The sequence below is a fragment of the Stylophora pistillata genome, chromosome 1 (genome assembly GCF_964205215.1).
Source record: "Stylophora pistillata chromosome 1, jaStyPist1.2, whole genome shotgun sequence".
Classification (NCBI taxonomy): Eukaryota; Metazoa; Cnidaria; class Anthozoa; order Scleractinia; family Pocilloporidae; genus Stylophora; species Stylophora pistillata.
The window spans coordinates 36944208-36970466 of record NC_142519.1 but is presented as its reverse complement, the minus strand read 5'-3'; the positions used below and the strand labels follow the sequence as shown (position 1 = coordinate 36970466).

The following is a 26259-nucleotide window of genomic DNA, read 5'->3' as shown; positions in this document are numbered from 1 at the left end:
GGTAACGCTCATTTTTTCAGCGTCTCGAGTTGGCCCGCCTGACCAAGACCAACAATGTGGCAATTAGAGAAAAAAAAAAGCAAATTTAAAAACTGCCAGGGAGCTGGATTAAATCAAAGTCATCAACAATGGATAGTTCTCATTTGACTTTAATCCATGGGTTTTAAGGACCTTAATCACAAAATAATGCTCTCAAAAACAAACATCTGACTGAGTAATGGTAGCAAATTTTAAAATGTCGACTATTTCTGCGATATTCCCTCGTCATAGATCTAACAGAGGGTAAATTAATGCTAAGACTTCTTCTAAACTTTTCAAAACTCGCCACAGTTGCTTGCCTAACTCTAGAGAATCATAAGGAAAAATGCATATTGTTTGACTTTGCCGCAGATGCCTGATCCAGTAAGGTGACAGTTTTGATGACAGTTTAATGACATATTACAGTATCACAAGAAATATGCACTGCCCGCAGTCAGCAAAGGCTAGTCGAGGCGGGCAGTGTTGAATACATATATTAAAAAATATGAAATAAAAAATATTTACAGAGAAGAGATTCAAAATTCTAGACAAATTACACCTCAGGGCAGGAAACTTTCTTTTCAATTCACTTGTCCCTTTGGACAAGTGTAGTGTGTATTTTACTTGTCCGAACCACAAAACTACTTGTCCCAAAAAATCGGCAACAGCAATTTAGGGTTTCAAAAATCCTTTTTTACAGTTCAACAATGCCCCAGTTAAGTGGAAATCAATAGCGACGCTGAGCGAAGAAATCAAATACACAGCTTGCACAAAAAGAAAAGAAAGTTTATTGCCTAGGCTCTTAGTTGTAAAATACGGGAAAATTATGATTTATTATTTATCCAAAGTCAGGCAACGTTAGAGCTCTACAACTTAGGCCTACTCTATACGTCGCCTCAGTCGAATTTAATTCAGACCAATTTGATTCCATTAAATTCGTCGTTCCTTCGACGTAAACCGTGGCGTGGTTTTATGCGTCGAAATCAGTACGATCGAATTTAATTCTCTTCTCAAATGCAGTGCCTCGGGTCGCTGCGGGCTCGCCAAAATAAATTGAAATACATTAAGAAAATGTATGCATTTCATTCGACGCGGCGCTAGTGGGACGTTAAAACTGAAGACGCGTTATCGTTATTTTATCCGTCTTACCAAGACGGGTAAAACGTGAAGGACGAATTTAATTCGTTCTAGACGTCGCGCTATCGTCAAATTTAATTGCTTGTGGGACCTTGAATTAAATTCGACTGTAGCGCGACGTATAAGCTAGGCCTTACTTGTCCAATTGCACAACCTCGATCATCTTTTTCCTTGTCCGAATGGAAAAGTTACCCGTCTCGGACGTTCGGACGGGCCAAGTTTCCTGCCCTGCAACTACATTAATACATTTAAGATACGGCAAGAAAACAGAACAAGCTGGGGTCTTATAGTTGTGCTATTAAAGTAGACAAATCAATATAATCGTCATACTTTTCGAGTCTCTGGAGGAGGAAATCATGAATTTTACTTTTAAAATTGTATTTTGATAAGGTCCAAATTACATAAAACAACTTTGTGTTCTATGATAATTATGTGGTTGCCATGACACCAACACATGAGAATTTTAACAGTGAGAAACAGTGATAAGAGTTTCCATCAGAATGTCAACCAGCAAAACTAACATGTATTGTAAATACTAAAGGAAACAAAACACTATTAGATATGGTGTTAATGCTAAAGTAATCTAAAATTGTGGACAGAGAAACTAAGTTGAGGTAACAGCTAAATGCAAGCTTGGTGTTTGTCTAAGCCTGTGTATAACTGTACAGCATGTATATGTCACACCATTTTGACCCCACTTAAATCCCTGAGTTCGGAATTTTTACGAAGTGAAAGGGTATTATTCAAACCGAGTGTTGTGATCATTTTAATTACATATCTTCTACGGAGTACGGACTCTAGTTTGTTTTTTCGTTATTTGATTTTTTACAACAAACGAGACGGAAGGAGGGAATGCAGCATACGCAAGCATGCATCAGTTGAGTTTGATCCTGGCACCAACGCACGCGCTCACGCCGTTGCCAGACTCCTCGAATCGCTTTTTTCCCTATTTTCTCTTTTTTTTTTTTTTTTTTGTTCTCGTTACTTTTTCAATTATCTTTGCACGAAGGGCCTAACTATAAAGGTGGACCTCGGGGTGATTGCAACGAGAACAGGCCAGTCTTGGTCCTTTCAGTTATTTATACAGTTATCGAAAGGCACGCTGCAAACTCTTTACTTGCTTACTTACAAGATAATGGCTTGATTTTCCGAATGCAATCAGGATTCCGACCAAATCACCCGACGGAGACGGCTCTCATCAAGCTCACTGACAAATTTCTGTTTGAAGTGGATGGTGATAAAGTATCAGGCCTTATCTTTCATTGACTTCAAAAAGGCCTTTGACCTGGTAAGCCATAAAGTTCCATTAGATAAGATTGGAATATAGAGCCGAACTGTTCGAACTGTCAAGTGGTCTGAATCGTATCTGAGTCAGTCTGTTGAGGTTAATAGCACTATTTCCTCTCTTATGTCAGTTAAACAAGGAGTACCCTAGGATTCAATTGTTGGACCTATATTCTTCTTGCTTTTTGTTAATGACTTGCAACTCTATGTTAGTAATTCTAACTTTCTAACTTTGATATTTGCGCGGATGACGCAACTCTTTCATATGGTGCAACCTGGAATAATGAGAAATCATTAATGGAAAAGTATATCTCAGAGGAAAAAGAAAACATTGGAAATTGAGCTAGAAGAAAAAAATGTACCTCAGTGAAACAAAACAAATCCATGTTATCGACTGGCAAGCGTTTAAGGAGGCGGTCGGGCATAATAATAATAATAATTACACAGCATTTGTAGTGCGCAAATTCCATGTGGATGTGCTAAAATGCGTAGATAGCAGAAGGAAGTCCTGATATCCACAAAAGTTATACCGAGATCGAGCAAGTTAGGACCCATAAACTCCTGGGAGTTGAAATTGACAAGGATTTGAACTCTGATGCAGTTACTGGTACTTTATGTAAAAAGCTATCTAAAAAAATTGGGCTTCTAAAGCAACTCAGCCCCCTTTTAACTCATCCACAGCGGGAAACGTACTCTATCGCAGTAATCAAACCCACTCTTTAATATGGATCAAGTGTCTGATCATCTACAAACAAGGCTAATCAAGACAACATATTAAGACTTCAAAAGAGAGCAGCAAGAGTAATTCTGGATCCGCCTCCCAAATCAAGATCCGTGGACCCATTTAAAACCCTAAATTGGATCCCATTCTACCAAGACTCGTACATCAACAGAAGCTCACTGCTTTATAAGAGAATAAAGAAGAACACTCCTAAATATATGAACGATATTTTGAAAGCAAACTCAGCTATTCATAATAGGAACACTCGATATAGCAAGTTAAATCTAAGGTGCCCGATATATAAGAATGTTACTGAGGATGGCCGAAGTTTTACCGTGCGTTCAATTAAGGAAAGGAATTCCTCTCCCAGAGCACTTAGAGAATCTAAAGCATCATTAAAAAAGGACATCCTAAGTAAACAGAAAGTTGATTTAATGTTTTCCAAATCATTTGATTATAGATATCTATGCGTTTCAACACACTAGGTATTCGCTATTCTAAGTTATCCATATGACTTTTAGGTCTCGGCAACCTCCATCTATAGTAGCTTCTGGATTGTATAAATTATGACTAATAATTCTTAATTTTTATTTCAACTATTGTGATACCTTCTCATATTTTACATTTTCACATTTTTAAATTGACGTATTTATACATTTTGAATTTACTTCTATATTTATTATGTGATACATGTTTTTGTTTCGTTTTATTTGAAGGCCACTGGGTCATCAGTTCATTAGCTCTGTCACTGATATGCATGTGTCACCCACATTAAATAAAGTTACTCACTTACCTTCTTACTTACTAAGTGAGTAGCGCTACGAAGCTATAACATCGTCAGCCAGTAAATTGTCAAAGAGTAGTGGCAAGTATGAAAGTTGACAAAGAAAATGAGTTCCCACCCAATATCCGCATTGTTTGGCTTTTATTGACGTGCTTTTAGCCAAAGCATCTTTTGAAAAATGACAACAACCGATTCCTACTCATGGAAGCGCGTGCATCATTGATCAAGTTTTGGCACCACTGCTTTTGAACGCCTCTTCAAGCAACAGAAATCTCTCAGTGTGAGGACAGATAAAGCATTTTTAACCTGCTGGTTGCCAATAACCTTTCACTATAACCCTAACGCGAATCGCGAAAGGGTAACACGTTAAAATGTTACACACAGACACTCACGTGCTTATAAATCTCCCTAAAGACGTGCGCACAAGTCACACTTCACGTAAGTTAACTGTAACGGTCTTCCTAACTAGAGACATACTCTGTCTTCTCTGGGATGGCAGGAACCTTGAGAGTACGAGTACCTTGGAAAAAAATGGAAAATATTTCTAAGTTAAAAAAGGAAAGTTTTATGATTCAAGCTGCATATATACAATAAAAATTGATTAAGTACGGATTACAAGTCAGTTTACCATTAAAATAACTTATAACCTGGTTGAAGACTTTTTCTGTGGTAGCAACTGATGAGCTGTCACAAATGTATAAGGTAAACACGTAAAAGTATCGATCGAATGGAAACTCCGACTTACCCGCTGGTAGATCAACTGCTCATGTCTTAAGAAATATTGGTAAAATCCGTATCAACCAGTCATATATTTTGGACGATTTGAAATCCACTCTTTTATACTTTTAAAACTCTTTGATGAAAGATGTAGAGACGCAATGTATAGGTTTTCCCATGGTTAGATATCGGAGGGTGAAATGATACAGGGGAGGGAAGATTTTATCGTCTAGTTTGATATTTTACGTCTGGTCTAAGGTAAAGGGCTACTTCTTCATTATGACATTACAGCAGTTGAGAAAACTCTCTTTTTCTTCAGGTTTAAAAATTTGATTAACAAAAACTTCTTAGATTGGAATGTACAATTTCTTGCCCGACGAGGACTGGGAAGGGGATAGAGGAATGGCACTTAAAGCTATTCTGAATGAATCGTTGAGCTTGAGATTTCTCTGCAATGTCCGTTCGATCTTGAGAAGCCGTCGTGTGACCTTTTCCTCCTTTTCTGTAAGAGCCTAAATACTTTCACTCTGATAATGATGTTAATCGAAAGGGTGAAAACTACAGTTTATCTCTACCAACCTCACTTCAACAACAGCTGAGCATTAAAAGATAAATCTGAATAATGTTCCTTTTTCCCCCTTACACTCTCTTCACCCTTATAGCTAGGCTAGGCCACTTAAATGGCTTGGCTGGCTACAGGGCTTTTTTTTCTGTCTCGTTGATGAATTTTCAGATGCATTCGGGCCGTGTGAGGTGACTGGAGGTAGTTTAGGAAGTTCTGGGTCTGTACTAGGCCTTTGCACTGCCCTTGATGAAGTCCAGTGCTACTGGTAACCTGCAGCGATCCCCTGCTGAACCTGCAATGGACTACAGAGTATATGTATCATGCAATCCAGAGGAAGTAGCTAGTAGTAATACTTCCTATCCGCTGGTGTTACTTTCTGTTGTAAGCCTAAGATACGATTCCGCAATATTGGTGGCTCAGCCTAAAAGCAAGATTGAAATTTTCTTATAAGGGAGACAATAGTACAGTTTCACAGGGAGTCTTGCATTCTGTGAGCCAACCGCAAAGTGTTTATTGTCATATTACTAAAATGTGCACCCCATTTACTAATCACCAACCTATGCGTGAGCGCATCTGTGTTCTGTGTAAGATTTCTGTAGCTTCGCGTCGCAAGTCATGTCAACGTCTCATTGCTAGCTAATCACTTTTATAAACTTCTTTTCCACTTCACCATCATGAACATTATTATTGTAACTATCGTTTCTTTAAGCGCGTCAAATAATTCTTTGTTTTAATATGGTCTTAACCGATCGTCCTGCGAGTAATGTTCCGCACTCAAAATTAAAAAGGTGAGCATAAATTTCAAGCAAAGTGCTTCTTTTAGAGTTTCAAAGACAATCAAATCAAGAGACGATCTTCTAATTTTTCTAGTTATAACCACATATCTTGATTTTGAAAGAAATCTTACAAATTGAGATTCAACTAGCTTGGTCCGCTTAAGGAGCGATGCACAACTAAATAAATGTCCACAGCTTCTGCTCGAGTTCCCATTATCTTAATGTCCCTGATAAGATCCCCTGAGGAGTTCGAAGAAAAGAGTGGCCAATCAAAAACCTTAGATTTTTCTCAAACAAAGTATCACTTGATCTAGGAATTTTCTCATGTTTTTCTTCGCTTATTTTATCCCTCCAAAGCGGAGCAACAGCTTGATAAAACGATTTCCATTTCCGGTGACAACGACTTTTATCCTTAGAAGAGGTATATTGTCAGACGCCGTAAATTGTTTATTGGAAACGTTAAAAAGTACGAAAACAGGCTTAAGACACATAAATATAACTGAGAAGACTTTATTGAGTAATTTCCTAGCGATGTATGGCTGAGTTTGTAATACTTCGAGACCACTACGCGATGATGATTTCACCCGATAAACCTTACGCAAGGAGAGAGGTTTTACTGGTATGTTTTATAACATATTTCGTGCTTATTCGAAAAAAAACTTAAATTTCCCTCGTATCAGGTTATCTTAATCCATTTATGATAAAAACCGTTAAAACCCGTTGATCTCTTACCGCAGCTACACCAACTCTATGAAATAAATTACCGTCGGTCCGTTGTGCAGATAATGTACAATCTTTCAAAAGACTTCTTAAAACTCACCCATTTCAAGAGGCTTAGAGCTTTAGAATAGTTCTATCTAGTTCTGAGCTCACCTACTTTTATGAGTTATATTTTAATTTTAATTACCATAATATAATTGCTGATTGTAAAGCGCAATTATAATATCATTACTGATTGTAAGATTGGAAAGCGCGAGAGAACATCTCCGTATGATTCCAGCGCCAGAGAGGTTTTAATTTATTGTTATTATTATTATCTGCCTATAAAATCGCTCTTTTTTAACGTCAAAGCAATCTCTCGCCAAATGTCTCCTTCTAGCAGCTTACAATGTTTGACCAGTGGCGATCCCACAAATCTTTGCGCAAACTGAAGGATCCGTTCATTGATATAATCGATTTATCGCCATACTTTATGATCATGACCGATGTTGAGAGAAGTAACATGACTTTTAAGTCGCGCTATACTTCAAAGGAAGTCTTTTGAATGTGTAAGATTGGTCCATGTCAGGGTTTTCCATCTGAGTAGTTAAGAAGCATCATGATGCCATTTGTGACAAATTTCTAACGAACAACGAAGGGAAATCTGTTTTACAACTATCATTTGGTTCTGTCACGCTTTGTCCTCGATACGTTTTCTCTTACAAACCTCTCAGTGTAGAATAGGTGGCGATTATAACTGAGCTTTTGACCTGGAAGGACTTTCACAAGGAAATTTCTGAAGAGTGCACCTGTAGTTTAATGATGAGTTGAAAAAAGCGTTCGAGATGACTTGGCAAGGACAATGCTTAAGGATTTAAGCACAGTTTTTCTTCAGCAAGTTTTCTATCAAGTGTCTTTGATAAGCTCCTTCTACTGGAAAAATGTATGGAGTGGTAAGTTAAACTTTCCACTGAAACTTTCTGGTGAAAAAGTGTTGCTGTAAATATAAACGGCCTATGCTTTTTCTATTGTAAGTCTGTTCTCTTTCTCTTGATCGTGAATGTCTACAAGAGTAATTTTTTTTAGCGCTTTGTTTAGCCAGAGACTGGAAAAATTTTTAACACGCATTTGTTTTCAAGTGTCTTATTGCTTGACTTCTCCACGCTCACTGAGTCTTAAAAAGGCTTAGAGCAAAATGTGCTCGTAAGAAAGTAATTCTCATGCCATTAAATAAATCGAATATCATAAAAAAATATATGCCTGTATAGATGAAGCAAAGAGAAACTGCTCACAGCAAGGCAGTCGAAGCCAGGCAATTGAAAGCTATCGCGTTAGTATAAACTGAGTTTGCAGTTGGGGAGCAAAGATACCGATCACAGACACTTTCTAACAAGCACCACTGGAAACAGGGCAAGCCATGAACTAGCTTTAAGGTTGGTATGACTTTCATATTTAGCTTCCCGCTCCCGACATTAACGATGGTCTTTATTCTGACAGAAGTACTCTACCAAATGAATATAGATATATAATTAAATAGGTAATAAAAGGCAGCAGAAAATAGTGTTGATCATCATCCACTTTAGAATTGCTAAGATTTTCCTTCCTTGGAATTTAACCAAAAGAAAAAAGAGACAGATAGGTAAAGAGATTAATTTTTAGTTGATAAGCTAAGGAGTAATAGAGCGATAATTCCAGTGAATTACATTTGCTCTTATCCGGCTCATCAGGGGTTGAAAAAGCGACTTAGTCTCCCCAGGCGTGTTAATGCAAAAATATCCGCAGAAATATTTGTTGAGTTCATCACATTGAGAATCCACGCTGAAGGCTCGCGAGAGGGAAGTAAGGCCCCAAACTGAAAAGTTGGCAAAGGAATCATGTCTGGAAGATTTAGAAAGCGAAAGAAAGCTGTGGAAAGAGGATAGTGAAAGGGAAAATGTGGGGATAGGAGCGTCGTGTGACATGGGATGACTGCGATCTCAAAACTATGTCCACTTTTCAGGGCAGTTTGTGAGGAAACAAGCGCGGTGACACTTTTTTTTCGCAGGTGTTTGCTAAAAACAGTCTAATAAAAAACATATTTGAGGAAGAAAAAGGTTTGATTGTAGAACATGATTTTTTTTGGAAAATAGTTCCGTATTTGGTGTATTTTGGCCAAGGCGAGGATTCAAGCTAACAATGGAACTGTCCGAAAAATTGCAAAATCCCCCCAACCAGGCGATCAAAAACAGCTAAAATGAAGCAATACTGCTTATTTTAATAAAAGAAGCTTTAATTTCAAAATATAATTTTGTGTCTTTCAAGTTACCAAAGCTAAATTCTGATGAAGGTGATTCGAGTTTTTAACGCAGAACCAGTAAAAATATCCCATTCTAAGAGCCTGCTGACGTGTAAACAAGCACGGTGACCCCCTTTTTTTTCATGATTGTTAATTATACCAAGTTTCAAAAAAAGTTTAATAGTAAAACAAGTTCAAGGAGGTTACCTTAAGGTAAAACATGGAATCTGAAAACAGAATACGACGTTGAGAAAACCGTTCTCAAGCTGGATTTCAATTGAAAAATCCAATTCCGGATCGCATGGGTTTCTATGTTTCACGTCTTTTAGGAAATCCAGAGAGGGATTTGCAAAACTGCAGCTGTTCACGAAGGCTCTCTGTAGAAGTTTCTTTCATTTTTGACTTTCAATTTCGCTTCTCCACTCTCCCTTCCCCGCTATTTTGTTTTCACGCCTGGCGCGCGTGATTTTTTGTGAACTGGTTTATCGCGTCGGGGACTTTGGGCTTGGCCTTGATATTGAAAAGAGGCTGGCGTGTACATTTTGCTCTTGTATCTTAGTCTTTTTTACTTATTTTCAGTACGGAGTTTAGTTTGGGTTGTTGTTGTCTAATTCCTCAGTTTGGAATTTCAAGCTTAAGGAGTTTAATTCAACTACCTATTGTGAATTTCAATGACATTATTTCTACGGAGTTAGGATACTAGTTTCTTTCTTTTACTTTTGGATTTCTTACATGGTGCCGAGACCCGAAATTTGACTCACTTAAGAATTTCCTCTCTCAGGAAATGTAACTGCTGACAGGAAAACTCATGCCCGCTAGACGGAAAGAGCCTTTAACAATCTGTTATCTACCAAGCCACCGTCACACGTAAAGACAACTCGACGGATTCATACATCAGACTCACTGTAATCGACTTCAAGACCCGCTACAACAGCCACACCTTATCGTTCCGACACACAAAACACCGCAACGCTACCGAACTCAGTAAACACATCTGGACACTTAAAGACGACAGCATCGGCTATTCCATCTCCTGGCGCATTCTATCTTCACATCTGCTCTACAACAGCTCAAGCAAATGATGCAACCTATGCCTTAAAGAGAAATTCCTAATCATCTGCCGGCCCAACCTATCTACACTCAACAAACGTAAAGAACTCGTCTCTTCCTGCCGACACAGAAACAAAGCCCTCCTACTCAACAGCTGACTTGACACTTTTCGCACCAAATCAATTATGTCATTAAAATCTCCTGATGAGTGGGCAACCACGAAACAGGTCTGTAGGGATGAAATGTAGTTGATTTTTTCCTGCTCATCACACGTTATATCATATTACATGTTTTGTTGCGTTGTATCGCTGAGTATTTTTACTAGTTGTTTGCATTTTAACTCGCCCTACGGGCTCGTGAAAATACAAACAACGAGTAAAAATACTCATCGATACTGCAAATACTATGTCTAATAAGAGGTTTATTATCCGACACGCTAAATTGTTATTTCAGTGCGGGCGAGTTTCGCGGATATTTCTGGAGTGCAAATATCGCTTGACATTTGTACTCATCTCGCGCGTTACCTGTACTCTACGAACCACATTTGGATAATAAAAAGCATTACTCGATGAATTTGAACATCCTCTGGCGAATCAATTGAAAACTTATCGGATTGCTCTTACGAAAAATTTAATGTCCTTGGAGCCCTGGACGACGAAATTCTGGCTTTAATGACAGAAGAGCTTATATAGCGAGGATGAAATCCAGCAAACTGGGAACCTCAGTGAATCTATTTATCAAATGATGTGGAAATTGACGAAACCATAAACGCAGTTGAACTGGAAAGGGGCGCAAATACAGTGATGTCAATTCCTCTCTCTAATTCTAATTGGTTCACTGAAAATCTGGGAATCGGAAAGGCAAAACTATCGAAGATTGATCTAAATAAGTAAATTCTAAGGTGACCCAATTTCTTTCAAACCATTCTAGGACTCGTTTGTAATTGCTGTCGGTGAGAACCCTGGTTTATCGGATTTTGACAAACTCAATTATTTGGGAAATTTTTTGGAAGGGTCAGCCACAGGAGCCATTCGAGGGCTACCGATAACAGCAGAAAACTACGAGTTAGTCAAATCCACCCTAAAGAGACAATTTGGGCAACCCCAACTCAGATTATCAATCGTCACATGAAGGGATTAGTGGAAGTATCAGCTCTAAGCGCGGACAATGATTTGAGACGTCTACGCCTTCTTTATGATCGAGTTGAAGCAAACGTTCGAACTTTGCAAACCCTGAGAATAAACTCTGAATCGTATGGAAGCTTTTGATTCCCCTTCTGATGGAAAAATTACTTCCGAATATGCGTTTGATAATTTCAAGGGCTGTGATTGAACCAGAATGGGACTTGGATGTTTTTTAATGCATTTGACCGTGAAATTGAAGCGAAAGAGCGATGCGAGCCGATTGGAACAAACCCGACCGATCCCCTACCCCTAAGAAGCCTTTCTCAGTGCGGTCAAGAAAAAGTAAAGAGTTTTCGTCTCCTTCAGTCTTTGCTAATCGGTCTGAGGAATCTGTAACCTGTGCCTTCTGTAAGCAAGGGCACCCCAGCGCGAGATGTGCTGTAGTCACTAACATCGAAGCCACAAGAAATCTGTTGAAACGAGAGGGTTGCTGCTTTATTTGTTCAAGTCGAAACCACTTGGCGAGGAATTGTTCTCAAAGCAAGACATGCTGCATTTGCTTAGGAAGACATCACATGTCAGTTTGTGAGAAAGCCAACAGCCGCCTTCTCACCTCAGAAAACACAGCTCAAGGAAATAAAGTAATGACCGTAAATGTCGTAAATGAAAAAATCGCCTAGAAAGCAAGTCCTCTTCAACAGTGTACGTGTACTCAAACACGTCAATTTTGTTGCTAACAGCCAACACCTCTATGTCACAGATCAATCAACCTCGTTTTGGCTATGCTCAATTCTATTTGACAGTGGCAGTCGGCAGAGCTACATTACCAAAAGAGCAAAGGAAAGATTGGGAGTGTTTCCGAAGATAAAAGAGAAGCTACCCATCAAAACATTTGGAAAAGAAAAGGAAGACTTACAAGACTGTGGCATTGTCGAATTCTGTGTCAGAGGATGGAGTCAAAGCTAAGGTGTTCAGATGACAGCTCTTACCGCTCCTCTCATCTGCAGTCCTTTGACGAATCATGCCGTACAGTTCGCTCAACAGTCATACAGTCATCTGGAAGACTTTAAACTTGCAGATCAATCGTCCGAGGACTGTGGTTCAAAAGTGCCACACCCATACCTCTCCCTCCCAGACACTTTAGTAGAAATGAACAATGCAAGAAGATCACAATTCTGTTTGCTACACCAACAGTATTTTTTGTTTTAATTTTTATATTAACATAATGCATGTTTACTGAAAAGTTTGTGTTGAGAGTTTAACATATAACTGATAATACTCTCACCAGTCTAAATTTTATATGAGACATAATTCGCAGACCGGCTCCATATGGCACGTGCGCAAACAGCAACTTTAAAATTACTTTTAGATAAGATTGGTTTTTGATAAGCGTGAACGTTATCAACCTCGCTTTATTCTATCGGCGTCTTTTATTCTATTGGCATATATGTTTTGTAACTCGTGTACTATTAGTGAATCACCTTTATATGGTTTTGTGCTGTTTACTTTGGCTCGTTATTGCATGCCTCCAAAAACTAAATTACTTGCCCATGAAAGAACAGTGAAATGAACCGCACGTATCAGACGTCCCATAACCTAAACAACAAGTGAGTACGCGAGAATTAACTAAATGTATAAAGAGAAGTCTTCACTCACCTGTTCCGATAAGAACAGTCTCCTTGAACTCAACAAATATTTCTGCGGATATTTTTGCATTAACACGCCTGGGGAGACTAAGTCGCTTTTTCAACCCCTGATTAGCCGGATAAGAGCAAATGTAATTCCTACGGCCAGGCCAGTCGGTAGTTAAGTGTTTTCTATGTTTGGGGCAGATGATTAAACATCCTCTCTAAACATGCCAATACGTCCCGCCCGGTTTAGTATCAGTTCCGATTCGCTGACTTCTGCCTCTCCTCGACCACGCTTTCCACTAATTCCAAGACTTATGAGGTGCGAGGTAGGTAAGTAAGTAAGTAAGTAAGTTAGTTATGTTTGTAAGTAAGTAAGTAAGTAAGTGAGTTTATTTATTCACGTTGAACACAAAAGGGCTTACGACAAAGCTCGTAACAACGTGCACGTGCTAAATACTTAGTAAATAAACCCCTTCGGGCGGCTGATATGTCGGCTGATAATGTCCGCGGCTGAGATTGCCCGAAAAATGAATATTTGGCCTAGAAGCGAGGCTTCGAGTGCAAGTATGAAAACTTGAGGACAATCTCTCAGCCAAGGATATTATCAGCCGACATACCAGTAAGCCAGAACAGGGTTTATTTATTTCATAACCTTCCCATTCATTTTCACATCGCAATTAAACTTCGCGTAAACACAGTAAACAAGCCAGTGGTGATCTGATGGCGAATGCGCGTGATTGACGAAAGCAAAAAAAAGAACAGTTTTGTTTCCTTCCATGTTTTACAGAACGGAAAAGTTGAAACTCTTGTGTTGACTATGTTTCTTTTACACGGAAAAAAATCGGAGGACAAATATCGACGCGGACGGGGGTTATTGCGTGATAACTGTCCTGTGATTTTGCACCATGTGACTTAAAGTAACCAATAAAATCGCGCCAAAATTAATGGGTGGGTTATAATAAAAATAAATAAATTAAAACTTCTATGGCGCGGGAATCATACGGATATGTTCTCTCGCGCTTTGCAATATTGCAATCAGCAATGATATTATAATTGCGCTTTACAATCAGCAGTTATTTTTATAATAATTAAAATTGAAATATAACTCATAAAACTAGGTAATCTCAGGACTAGATAGAACTATTGGATTAAGCTATAAGCCTTTTGGAATGAGTGAGTTTTAAGAACTCTTTGGAAAGATTGTACATTATCTGCACAACGGATGGTAATTCATTTCATAGCGCTGGTGCAGCCGCGGTAAAATATCAACGGGTTTTAACCGTTTTTTTTTTTTATTATAAATGGATTAAGATAGTGTGGTACTAGGGAAATTTAAGTTTTTGTTTTTCGAATAACCCCGAAATATGTTATAAAACATACCAGCAACGGTTTATGGTGAAATCATCATCACGTAATGGTCTGGAAGTATTATAAGTCAACCATGCATCGCCAGGAAATTACTCAATAACGTCTTTACAGTTATATTTATGTGTCTGAAGCCTGTTTTCGTACTATTTAACGTTTCCAATAAACAATTTAAGGTGTCTGACAATATACCTCCTCTAAGGAGAAAAGTCGTTGTCACCGGAAATGGAAATTGTTTTATCGAGCTTGCTCTTTGGAGGGATAAAATAAGCGAAGAAAAACGTGAGAAAATCCCTAGGTCAAGTGATACTTTGAGAAAAATTTAAGGTTTTTGAGTGGCCGCTCTTTTCCTCGAGCTCCTCAGGAGATCTTATCAGGAACATTGAGAGTTATTGTCAGAGAAAACCGGGCAGGAGCAAAAGATCGAGGTCGGCGTTTGACCTCCACCTCTTAACCATATAAAATTCACCTGCAAAGATTATCAACGGAGGTGTTTTCAGAAGTTGGGGGTTTTTTGTTTGAAGATAAAAGTTTTCTTGAGATCAGGGCCTTCCACGGGCATGAAATATCGAGATCTTCGGCGAACTTTTGTCGAAGCTATATGCATTAGCACGAAGTGAAAAAAACTGCTCTTCTCTTTCTGAGATCTTTAGCCTATAATAAACCGACTGAAATATAATTTTCAATATTTGCCCCAGTTCCAGGGGCAAACAGGCTTCAGACACATAAATATAACTGAAAATTAATATATTACCATCTGTTGTGCAGATAATGTACAATCTTTCAAAAGAGTTCTTAAAACTCACCCATTCCAAAAGGCTTATAGCTTAATCCAATAGTTCTATCTAGTCCTGAGATTACCTAGTTTTATGAGTTATATTTCAATTTTAATTATTATAAAAATAACTGCTGATTGTAAAGCGCAATTATAATATCATTGCTGATTGCAATATTGCAAAGCGCGAGAGAACATATCCCTATGATTCCCGCGCCGTAGAAGTTTTAATTTATTGTTATTATTATTATTTACGTACAAAATGTTTTTTTTAACGTCAAAGCAACCTTTCGCCAAATGTCTCCTTCTAGCAACTTACAACGGTTGTCCCGTGGCGATCCCAGAAATCTTTGCGCAAACTGAAGGATCCGTTCATTGATACAATTGATTTCTCGCCATACTTTATGATCATGACCGATATTGAGAGAAGGGACATGACTTGAATCGCGTTATATTTCGAAGGAAGTATTTTGAATGTCTAAAATAATCGCAAAAATATCGTGTGGTTAATGCTTAACAAAAAGAAAAAAATCAAAGAGTTAGTCCATGTTAGAGTTTTCCATCTGAGTAGTTAAGAAGTATCATGATGCCATTTGCGATAAATTTCTAACGGACAACGAGAGGAAATCTCCTCTACAACTTATATTTGGCTCTTTCACGCTTTGTCCTCGATACGTTTTCTCTTGCAAACCTTTCAGCGTAGAATAGGTGGTGATTATAACTGAGCTTTTAATCTGGAAGGACTTTCACAATAAAATTTTTGAAGGGTGCACCCGTAGTTTAATGATGAAAAAAGTGTGCAAGATGACTTGGCAAGGACAATGGTTAAGGATTTACGCAAAGTTTTTCTTCAACAAATTTTCTATGAAGTGTCTTTGTTAAGCTCTTTTTACTGGAAAAATGTGTGGAGTGGTAACTTTCCACTGAAACTTTCTGGTGAAAATGTGTTGCTCTAAATATATACTGCCCATGCTTTTTTTCTTATAAGCGCGTTCTCTTTCTCTTGAATGTCTAGACGTGTCATTTTTTTTAGCGCTATGTTTAGCCAGAGACTGGAAACATTTTTAACACGCACTTGTTTGCAAGTGTTTTATTGCTTGACTTCTCCACGCTCACTGAGTCCTAAAAGGCTTAGAGCAAAATGTGCTCGTAAGAAAGTAATTCCCATGCCATTAACTAAATCGAATATCATAAAAAATATATGCCTGCCTAAATGAAGCAAAGAGAAACTGCTCACAGCAAGGCAATCGAAGCCAGGCAATTGAAAGCTATCGCGTTAGTAGAAACTGAGTTTGCAGTTGGGGAGCAAAGATACCGATCACAGACACTTTCTAACAAGCCCCACAGGAAACAGGGCAATCCATGAACTAGCTTTAAGGTTGGTATGACTTTCATATTTAGCTTCCCGCTCCCGAAATTAACGATGGTCTTTATTCTGATAGAAATACTCTACGAAATTAATATAGATCTATAATTAAATAGGTAATAAAAGGCAGCAGAAAATAATGTCGGTCATCATCCTCTTTAAAATTGCTAAGATTTTCCTTCCTTGGAATTTAACCAAAAGAAGAAAAAGACAGATAGGTAAAGAGATGAATTGTTAGTTGATAAGCTACTGAGTAATAGAGCGATAATTGCAGTGAATTGAATTTTCTTCCATATTTGATTTTGACGGACCGAGTTGTGAAATTAACTAATAATGATAATGATGACAATGACATAAATATTGATGATGATGACATAAAAGAGAATATCTGCTGAGAGTTGAAATTCTCTTGCAAAGTGATGATGATGATGACGTTTAGGTGCATGAATTGAGCGTCATTCGCACTGTCACAGGTCACGGATAGATTTGTGAGTTAGGGCCTATTTACGCGGAGGTGGAGGACCCCAGGTCGGTGAGGTAACCCGCCTAGCCGTGTTTGAAAAATAAAACGCGTTTACATGTAATCTTACAACCCGGAGGTGCCTGGGTGAAGTTTACGGAGGTCGTTGTTGCGCTTGTAATTAGGGAGTTTAGGCATGAGTGTCCCAAGCTCACGTCTCCAAGCTTAAGCAACTCAAGCGCGCTGGCATAGACTGCAAGACTCTAATTCTATTTTATTGTGCGTGCAGACGTTCCGTTCTGGAGTATGCATGTCAGGCCTTCCATACTAGTTTGCCAGCCTATTTGTCCGACCAAATAGAGAGGGTTCAGAAAAGAGTCTGAAGGATCCTATTCCCAGAGGTTTCGTATAGCAAGGTCCTGGAAGATGCAGTTTTAAAAACACTCTTTCATAGACGAGAAATTATGTAGCAGTCTGTTTAAACAGATAGTAGAGAGTGACAGCATAAACTAGCTGGCCTGCTGCCCACGCGCAATGACAGTGAAAGATATAATTGTAGGACTAGATGTATGTTTTCAATCCCGAATGTGAAAACAAAGAGGTTTAGAACTTTCATAATGCACTTTGCAATTAAACAACAATTGTAAACAGAAAACTAATACTAGTATAGTCAGAGATTTTATAGTTTGAATTTTTAAACATGTTGTATATAACACAAGTAATTCAGCTTATGGCTGCAGGTTGTGGTTTTTTTTTTTTTTTTTTTCGAAAAACGACTTAATAAACGATTTACACTTCTCGAGAGAGACAGAAAATTAATTCCCGGACACGTTTGTGTTTATTCATAAAAGCGTCACGTGTTGTGTTAGGCGTGTTAGGTTACGCAAGGAACCGTTGACAGTTTGAAACCGTTGATACGTTATATGGAAAGATATGGGAAACGAAACGTGGTCGATTTACAACGCTAAATATTCCGAAATGGGAATATTTTACACTCCTTCTATGTCAATTGCAGTTTCTGGGAATCTCTGCTCTTATGGACTTGCTTTGCCATCACTGTTATTCTATCATACTCCGTCTTGTGAGACGTAACTTATTTTTCATCTTATTAACCAAGCGTGAGGGCCGTACCGGGAGAATATCGACCCGAGGTCTTGACAGTACGGACCTCGCTGCACTCGGTCCGTACAAAAAGGACCGAGGGCCGATATTCTTCCACTACGGTCCCGAGCAAGCTTGGTTGATAAGAGATTTACTATACGACTGAAGTTCAAAGGGACACAAGTGCGGTATCATTCGGGACTATTCGGGATAGTACCCGGTCCAATTCTGAGCGAATATTGACCGGCAATAGAACATTTTGATTGGTTGAGTTTAGTTATTGGCCTTCTGACTGCCCGAGTCGTGTAATAAGATATGAATGCGCACAGTGTCGAGTTGAAGATAAGGATGTAAGTAGATAAATTTAGAGGTTTCATTGGTAAGAGGACGTAAAAGTTGGTGTTTTTTAACGTTTTAGTCCTGTATGGGACAGCCAGGAAATATACAAAGTTTTAAAACACGCTTGTTTCGTTTTTGAGCTTTTTTCCACGAACGTGACCTCAGTTAGGCTGGCTACCCCACTGTTTAGTTACGAAGGAATCGTTTTAATATCTGCCATCAAGTATTACATCAACCGACCCGTTATTACAAACGTCCGCCCCTTAAGTTTAAACACTCAAACCAGGCTATTGCTAAACAATGCCTATTGTTACACCCACCTTGAGGCGTTTACACGGTATAATCTCACCCTGGCTGACAGGGTTACCCTACCTGGCAGACCGGGCTAGCACTTAGGCGGGTCATCCCACTTAGGCGGGTCACCCCACTTAGGCAGGTTACCTCACGTACCTGGGGCCCCCATCTCCATGTGAACAGGCCCTTATTCACTTTCTCACTAACAGTTTCTAATTGAACGTTACTAAAGGTTTCTCACTAAGAGAATACAGTTTATGATCTTCTGCTTCTCGCTGCCTTAAACGAACGTGGTGAATTATCGCACAGTTTTAAATAAAACTAACTTTAAACGAAATAAGCTCACAAAAAAGGAGAAATGGAAACTACATTAATTCTAATGCTTCCGTTATGTTTGTTCTTGTATTCGTTTATCAGCGAACGAACGAGAGTATGCAATGATTAACAAAGGTTCTACCAACATGAAAAGGACTTGATACTCAAAATTAAGACACGAATGGTGTCTTGTGAAGAGTTTCAAGTTATCTTGAATTAGTTGCTCTTTTATCTTTTTCTTATACCTTGGGTCTGAGACAAAATAATAATAGTATATAGTGATACAAGCTTGAGATTTTCATGAAACTTGATAAATTGTAGATTTGAAAAAAAGACGATTATTCAGCATAAGCGTTCTGCAGGGAGCGTCTGTGCAAAATTTCGTTTGTCTCTTTGTGTACATGAGCGTGCGTATGTTTCTACTTACATGTACCGCAAGTGCTATACATGTCCACTAGCACCAAAAAGAGTACTCCAACTTTGACGACGTAGCATAGCCTAGATAGTTATAGACTAAAATAAGCGGTCTATTCTCATTCGCGTAAAAGCTGCTGCATATGGAATTAGCATATCGGATAGCTCCGCACTCTCGTGACTGAAATGCTAATGGCCGTAGGAGTCCCCAGAGAGATTCTCAGAACTTTTATGCACGGCCGTTGCATGTAAAATCTCTCTGTTCTCGCAAGTTTACTGACGCCACGGTCACAAGAACCTACTGATTCGCTGAAATTTAGGACAAAGCATAGCTTTCCTTGCTGTTGCTAGCGTCTTCGATAAGAGCTCCTCATTAAAAAGTCTACACAAGGGGCGTTGGTCCCGCGATATTCTCTGGTACCTCATAAGTTGGAAACTATGCTTTATTTTGCAGGGTGACCTTACTCGTTTTAAAGCAGCTGAGCTCTCACATCTCCTGAGATAACAGGAAATTCGTTTGTGATCAAAGGCATTGTGGCAGAACTTTCTTAGCGCAAAGCCGGAAACGTTCGTCAAGAAAATAGCCTTAGCCACTTGATAATAGTACCATCATATCAGACTGACCTCCTGCATGTTCATTGGTTGTAACTAATGTATTATTGGAGGACTGAGGCGTAGATGGCGTCACCACAAACAAACAACTTGCTTTTTATTACATACTGAAAAAACAGATTTCACTTAAGCCCGTGTCTGTTAAGTATGAGATCATAGAAGAAGGCAAAATGTGATAACAACATCAGTGACTTATTCGGCCACGCATCCTCCACAACTTTTTTCTTTTCACCGCATCATGTGATCTAGTAAATGCATGGCAACATGGAATATATTTGTTCATGCGACACAAATTTGGCTTAATGAAATGCATCAACAAAGGAGGTGGAAAGCAGTGCTTTTCTGCAATAATTGTGCTCATTGCTGCTTATATAAAGTCGGGGATTAACAATGTTTAATCAAATCTATTTCAGTTTCTCCGAACGTTTAACTTTAAGGCTATGTAAACCACTTGGCGCGAGCATATAACTTCGCAAATCAAAAACCGTTCAGCTTCAAAAGCAATCTTCGGATAAATAGCGGGAGTTTTGATGCACTCCTTGAAAGTCCTATCTAAGAGAATAAGTAGGTGTAATTTTCAGTCCGGTAGAGGCACGGAATAGTAAAAATATAAAACAGAGAATGGAGTGCGATTCATAAGGATCTGCACCTTCGACAAAAGGTCTACTCATTCTTACAAAAAATACAAAAACAGAAATTGCATATCAAAAAATCAGGGTTAATCTCTTAATAGACCATTTTACAGTTGTGTACTTAGTTGCCATGCCTTTGATTTGCAGTGAGGCTGAGGGTGACATTGTTGTGATAGAGACCAGTATCTAATTAGCATGATAACAAAGAAATTTGCATTTGAAAAGCAGCAACATCTGTATCATAACAAGGTCACCCTTAGCCTCACTCCTGTCCAAAAGCTTAGCCACCAAGCCCACAACTGTAAAAAGGACAATTCCTAGTTATTATAGTCCGCATAGCATTAAAGAAATGCCGCATGGCATTAAGGAAAAAACGGACTTGAACCTTCCTCTTCGAAACGCTGCAACCACTTGATAGAACTACCAACTTGGAAATATGTGAAAACAATGCGCTTGGTGCTCTTGTCTCACTAAACAGATAATCGATATTTCGGCAACAAAAAAAAATCCTAATGCAGCTGGCCCCAGGTGGGAAATTTTTGCTTACCTAAATTACCTAAACTTCTGATTATGTTCCAAGAGCGAAACAATGCTTCGCTAGTTAGCTCAATCCGCATCTTAGTTTGAGTCAGTTATACCAGAGCGGAGTACTAGTAGCTCCTTTTCAATTCAGTACAAGATTTAAGATGGAAAAACATGAAACCTGAAACGAACACAAACTCAATTTAATATCTTAATGAACTGAGCATAGCCTACAGCTTGTAGATTATTTAGATCGTTCCCTTCGAAATTTTTCTGGCTTTATACGAGGAAGTTTGTACCGCGCTGTCTTTGTCCACACGCGTGTTATTATCTCAAAAAAATAAAACTTCTCTGTTTCCTTCGGGTGATTACCCAGAAAAAGATAAGGAAGGTTCTCTTACCTATTATAACTATTATAGGAAAGCACAGCTTTCCAACTCTGTCGTTGATGACGTCGCTTGCACTGTTACGTGTCAAAGAAATTACAAGCGAATGATCATGAATGGCACCCCGTCACACATTGCATCACATAGGTAAGTTCTGCTCGCTAATTTCAACTATAAAGGGAAAGCACAGCTTTCCAACTCTGCCGTCGATGCATGTGGATTGGACCCAATTTGCACCGCCACGTGGAAAAGAAATTTCAAGTGAATGACCATGGATGGCACCTAATCATACAATGCACCACATAAGTAAGTTCTGCTCGCTAATTGTGAGTATTAAGGAAAGCACAGCTTTCCTACTCTGCCGTGGATGTATTTCGCATGAGCCAAATTTTCAGTAACACATTTGAAAAGATTTTCGAGTCAGTTGTCTTGAGATGTGGTGAAAGTAATACACGTTAAACCGACATCCATAACTAGTTGCTATTGAATATTCAGCAGTCAAGGTTTTTCCTGCTGATCTCCAGCTGATCGAACAAACCACTGTTCCCTTCCCTGAACGCAACCAGGTCATACTAACTATGACCAGGTGTAAAGTTTTCAAAACACTACATCTCTCTAACTTGAGCACCGAGACATATCGCACGATCAAAAGACCAATACTCATGGTCTTAAAATAAGTGAGGAGAGTTTGCTACCTTTCTATAATCAAGAAATGGATAGATAATTTAGTCTTCTCGGATAAGGACGAATAAACCGTAGGCCCCGTCTCCTGCAGGGTTAGGGGTAGGAGACGTTAATTCCCCACGCACGAGATTACTGTGTGGTGGATGTCCTCCCCTGGGTGGGAGGAGTGGGTATTGGCCCTGAAAAGCCCCTATGGGAAGTGGTCAGTTATCCTATGTATGTGTATGTATGTCTACCTGCACTACTCTGCATATCTCAGTTAGGGGTCCTTCTTTTTATTATTTTTTTACGCAATTTTAAATACGCATATAACCTTTATTAGTCACGTTTCTTATGAAGGAAAGTGTTGGTTTGCACACTGTAGGAGCTTCTCACTAAGCTTGCCAAGATGGAAAATTACTTCGGTAGTCAGTCGTTGAACACATGATGATTACATGGATATCTTGTTGCATGTAGTAATGCACAAACTTTGGTTGTGCGCGCCCGTGATAGATTGGAAAACTATATATTTATATGCTTCAATGTATGTATCAGGTTATCAGTTAAGGCTATTTCTAAAGAACTCAATCATGTACCTTGCAGTAACAATAATGGATTGCCCTTTTTGTGATAATGCAACAAGGTCCTACAACTTGAACCTTATGCAGTAGGTAATGACCGCCCATATTCTCAAAAAGCTATCCCTGTAATCATCTTGGCGAGCCTTGTGACAAGTTTCTGCAGTGTGCAAACCAACAGTTTATGTCATAAGCTGAACGTGACCAAGAAAGAAAGGTTGATGCCATGCCCGAGTGACAAGGATGGGAACGAAAGCTTCCTCGTATGAAGCCAGACGTTTAGGTTCTCCAAGATAAAATTACATTAGCACTCAACAAAGAATTGTTCCAGTTGTACTTGGAGGGAAAGCTACTGATGCACACTTTTTGGTTGCTTGCACCAGTAATAGAGTAAGAAAGTTGCGCGTACTTACACTTATTAGTTTATCATTGGGCTATTTTTCAATAACTCATTAGCAGTTATCTACCTTGCAGTAACAACTGACTGCTCTATTATAATAACATAACAATATCTAATGACAACCTTACAGCCATCAGGGATGACCCGACAGTTATCAGAAGGCATAATTTTCAAAATTATCACTCGGGAATGTCACCAACCTTTCTTTCTATCTTAATTTCCATTCAAAAGACTCTTTCTTAATTTTATTTCTACTGCAATTAACAAAAACGTTCAGTGCTACAGTATTTTTTAGTTTACTGTTTCCTGCATAAACCCTCAGTAACAAGTTTACTTCTTGGTACAAATCCGACAAAGGGTATATTCAGAGATCAGGTCCCTCTTATTTAAGACACTTGAATAAACATCATGAAGCTAAGCGCTCTACATGATATCATGGCCTCTTGAGCAAACTGAATGAGCTTCGGAATACAATCAAATTCGTAATTTTGTTACTGGTGCATGTCTAATGAGGTGTTCATTGCCATCAAACAACTTCTCTATCGAGAATTGCAAGGCATTTTATTTGCTTGAGCTTTTTGCGAAGACAACTCCAATTTTTTCTCGGAAAGGTAAGGTCCCTTTTAGAAAACACGAGGGGGAAAATAGACAAAAGTAACGATCTCTCTGTTGGTTTTTGATATACATATATCGCTGTTTCAAGTTGTTCATAGTTCCGCACGATTTTATCACCATATTTAGTTACGTTTGGAGCCATTAACCCCCTGCTATTTTGCCAACGCTTCACTTAATTTTACGACATACATTCGTTAATGTTGCTACTTATATGTTTTCTTCGCAATAAGAAGATAGCAACAAAACTGAAATGCATGGGCTAACGTATAATTTATTTAACCTATTTTACCTAGATTTGCCCGCCATGTCTCTCAAGTTTGGGGTATTGTTGCTTATGTTGGTGCTTATGTACAGCTTTCAATAATGTAAGTATAACCATCCGCACGCGTCGCGAATGCCCCCGTTTGCAACGATGATCCATGACAAATCTCACAGTATATTTGAATCACGCTTTTAATCACGAAGAGAATCTCCAAGTCACAGTTCACAGTACATCCATGTGTTGAGTTAAGTCCCGAATGAATGGAGAAACTTAAGCTCTACCCTTACAATAGCAGAATGATATCCTGTAATTCTAGAACGGCTTGTCAATCAATCCTGACTTAACGAAGACATGAACGCGGTATCTCCGACACTCTCCCCCCATATAGCTTCGAAGGAGGTATATGTTATTGAATCACTAAAACATCATTAAACTGAATTAAGTTGAAACATTAAAGGAAATTGTAAAAACAAAAGTGCTCTCGTCCATAATGTTCTTGGCTAATAAAGGAAATCTAACAAGAGACTCTAACACGTAAGGCGATAGCCCTAATGTTCTCCGCTGCAACAGCTGCTGCGTGACGACGAGGTCGGAAAACTTCTGCCAGTGGGTTGAGTTCAGGAGGCTTTGACCTGTCACAACTCAGCTCCAGCGGATAGAGATATTGAATTGGTCTTTCCAATTTCCCGGTTGCTGTTCCAACTTATACCGCACGAACTACTCCATCGTGACCCGGGTAGATTTGCTGTACTACGGCCATTGGCCACTTGTTTCGATTCTTCTCTTCCGCCTTGATAAGAACGACATCTCCTACTGTTACCTTGAAGTTCTTGCGCTTGTGGTTTAGATTGTGTCCTTCGCAGAGAGCCGTCAGATACTCTCTTGTCCAACGATGCCATAATTGATCTTTACAAGACTTGAGGTATTTCTCGCGTCTCCTCAAGTCCACATTACCCTCTCTCCCAGGTTCTTGCTCTGGTAACACGTTTGAGCGTTGAAACAGGAAAGTTGATGGGGTAAGGATTGGCAGTTGGACGTCATCATTGACGTAGCTCAGTGGTCGGCGATTGATTTGGACTTTCACATCAAGTATGACATTACTAAGCTCATCCCAAGTCAACGTTGTTGCTCCAATGGTCTTGTGAAAAGCGCGCTTGACAACACCGATAAGACACTCAAATTGCCCTCCCCGACATGGTGTTCTAGGAAGGTTAAAGTGCCACTGGATCTATTGTTGCTTGAGGAATCATTGTATTTCCTCATCTCGTTGAAACCTTTTAAGCCACTTAGATGCTTTGACAAGCGTTCCTCCATTGTCCGAGTACAGTGTCTTCAGTCGGCCTCGTCTTGCAATGAACCGTTTCAGGCATGGAAGGAACTTCCCAGTTTCTAGGCTTGGTAACAACTCAAAATGTACTCCACGCGTTAAACTGCAGGCAAACAGGGCGATGCAAGCCTTCCCTTCTCGGTTACTCCCTTTAAGATTGCGAATTGGGCCTGCGAAATGCAAGCCTGCGACTTCAAAGCTGTGGTTCCTTCTGTCCTGTTTACTATGAACCTTGTAACCCATGCAAAAACTCTCTGGGCATATTTCAGCTCGTGCTTCTCTAACACTTCTTCCACTAAGTCACTTGAATTTTTGGGCTGCGCCAATGATAATACTTCTCGCATAGTTTTGACTTCAACCTCTGTCGCAGGGCAAGCTGAGGTAATTAGATTAGGTGGCCATTCCCCCCGGTTAGCAAGCCACTTAGGCCCATTCCACCAGTGTGTGGATCCATTAACTGATCCCCGCGGCTGGCCAAATCGGCTGGATTCTCTTCGGAGCTGACATGTTGCCACACCATATCTAACTGTGCTCTGATCTTTGTCACCCTGCTCTAGACAAACTCCTTAAACTCTCTGCTCCCTCATATCCAATGCCGGGCAACGGTGCTGTCCAGCCAGCCGTACGCGTTGGAAACTGGTAGCCCATCCAAAGCATTTCACGCATTGGTGAGTAAGTTGGTTGCAATATGGCCAGCAACCAGTTCCAAACGGGGTATGGAGAGTCCCCCCTTTGCAAGACGCGCTTTAGCAGCTACCAGACGTTGAGTTGCTCCCATCTCTTGTCCCACTACGGAGTAAACCACGGCTCCCACTCCCAGTTTGCTTCCGTCGCCAAAGCTGTGTAGTTTGACATCTTGTAACGGTTCCTGAAAGTTGTAATCGACCTTGGCACTGGCACTTCCGTAGGTAGAGACTGCTCCCATTTCTGCCACCTCCAGAGTAGTGGTCCCGCGAGCTTGGCGTCTCAGGCTTGGTTCTGGTGACAAACATCTCTAAAGATCACTTTGCCTTCAAGCGTCACGGGCGATACCAGGCGCAATGGATCATACA

At 39.5% G+C, this 26259-nt stretch overlaps 1 protein-coding gene and 2 pseudogenes across 1 annotated transcript in view; 1 reads left to right on the top strand and 2 right to left on the bottom strand.

The window, feature by feature from the left end:
• The window catches only part of LOC148742291 (uncharacterized), a 356385-nt gene that overhangs the window by 67751 nt on the left and 262375 nt on the right, over positions 1-26259 (bottom strand). The gene's annotated exons all lie outside the window — the stretch shown is intronic.
• On the top strand, positions 4316-11463 carry LOC148742307 (uncharacterized; annotated as a pseudogene).
• LOC148742306 (uncharacterized) lies at positions 24012-26132 on the bottom strand (annotated as a pseudogene).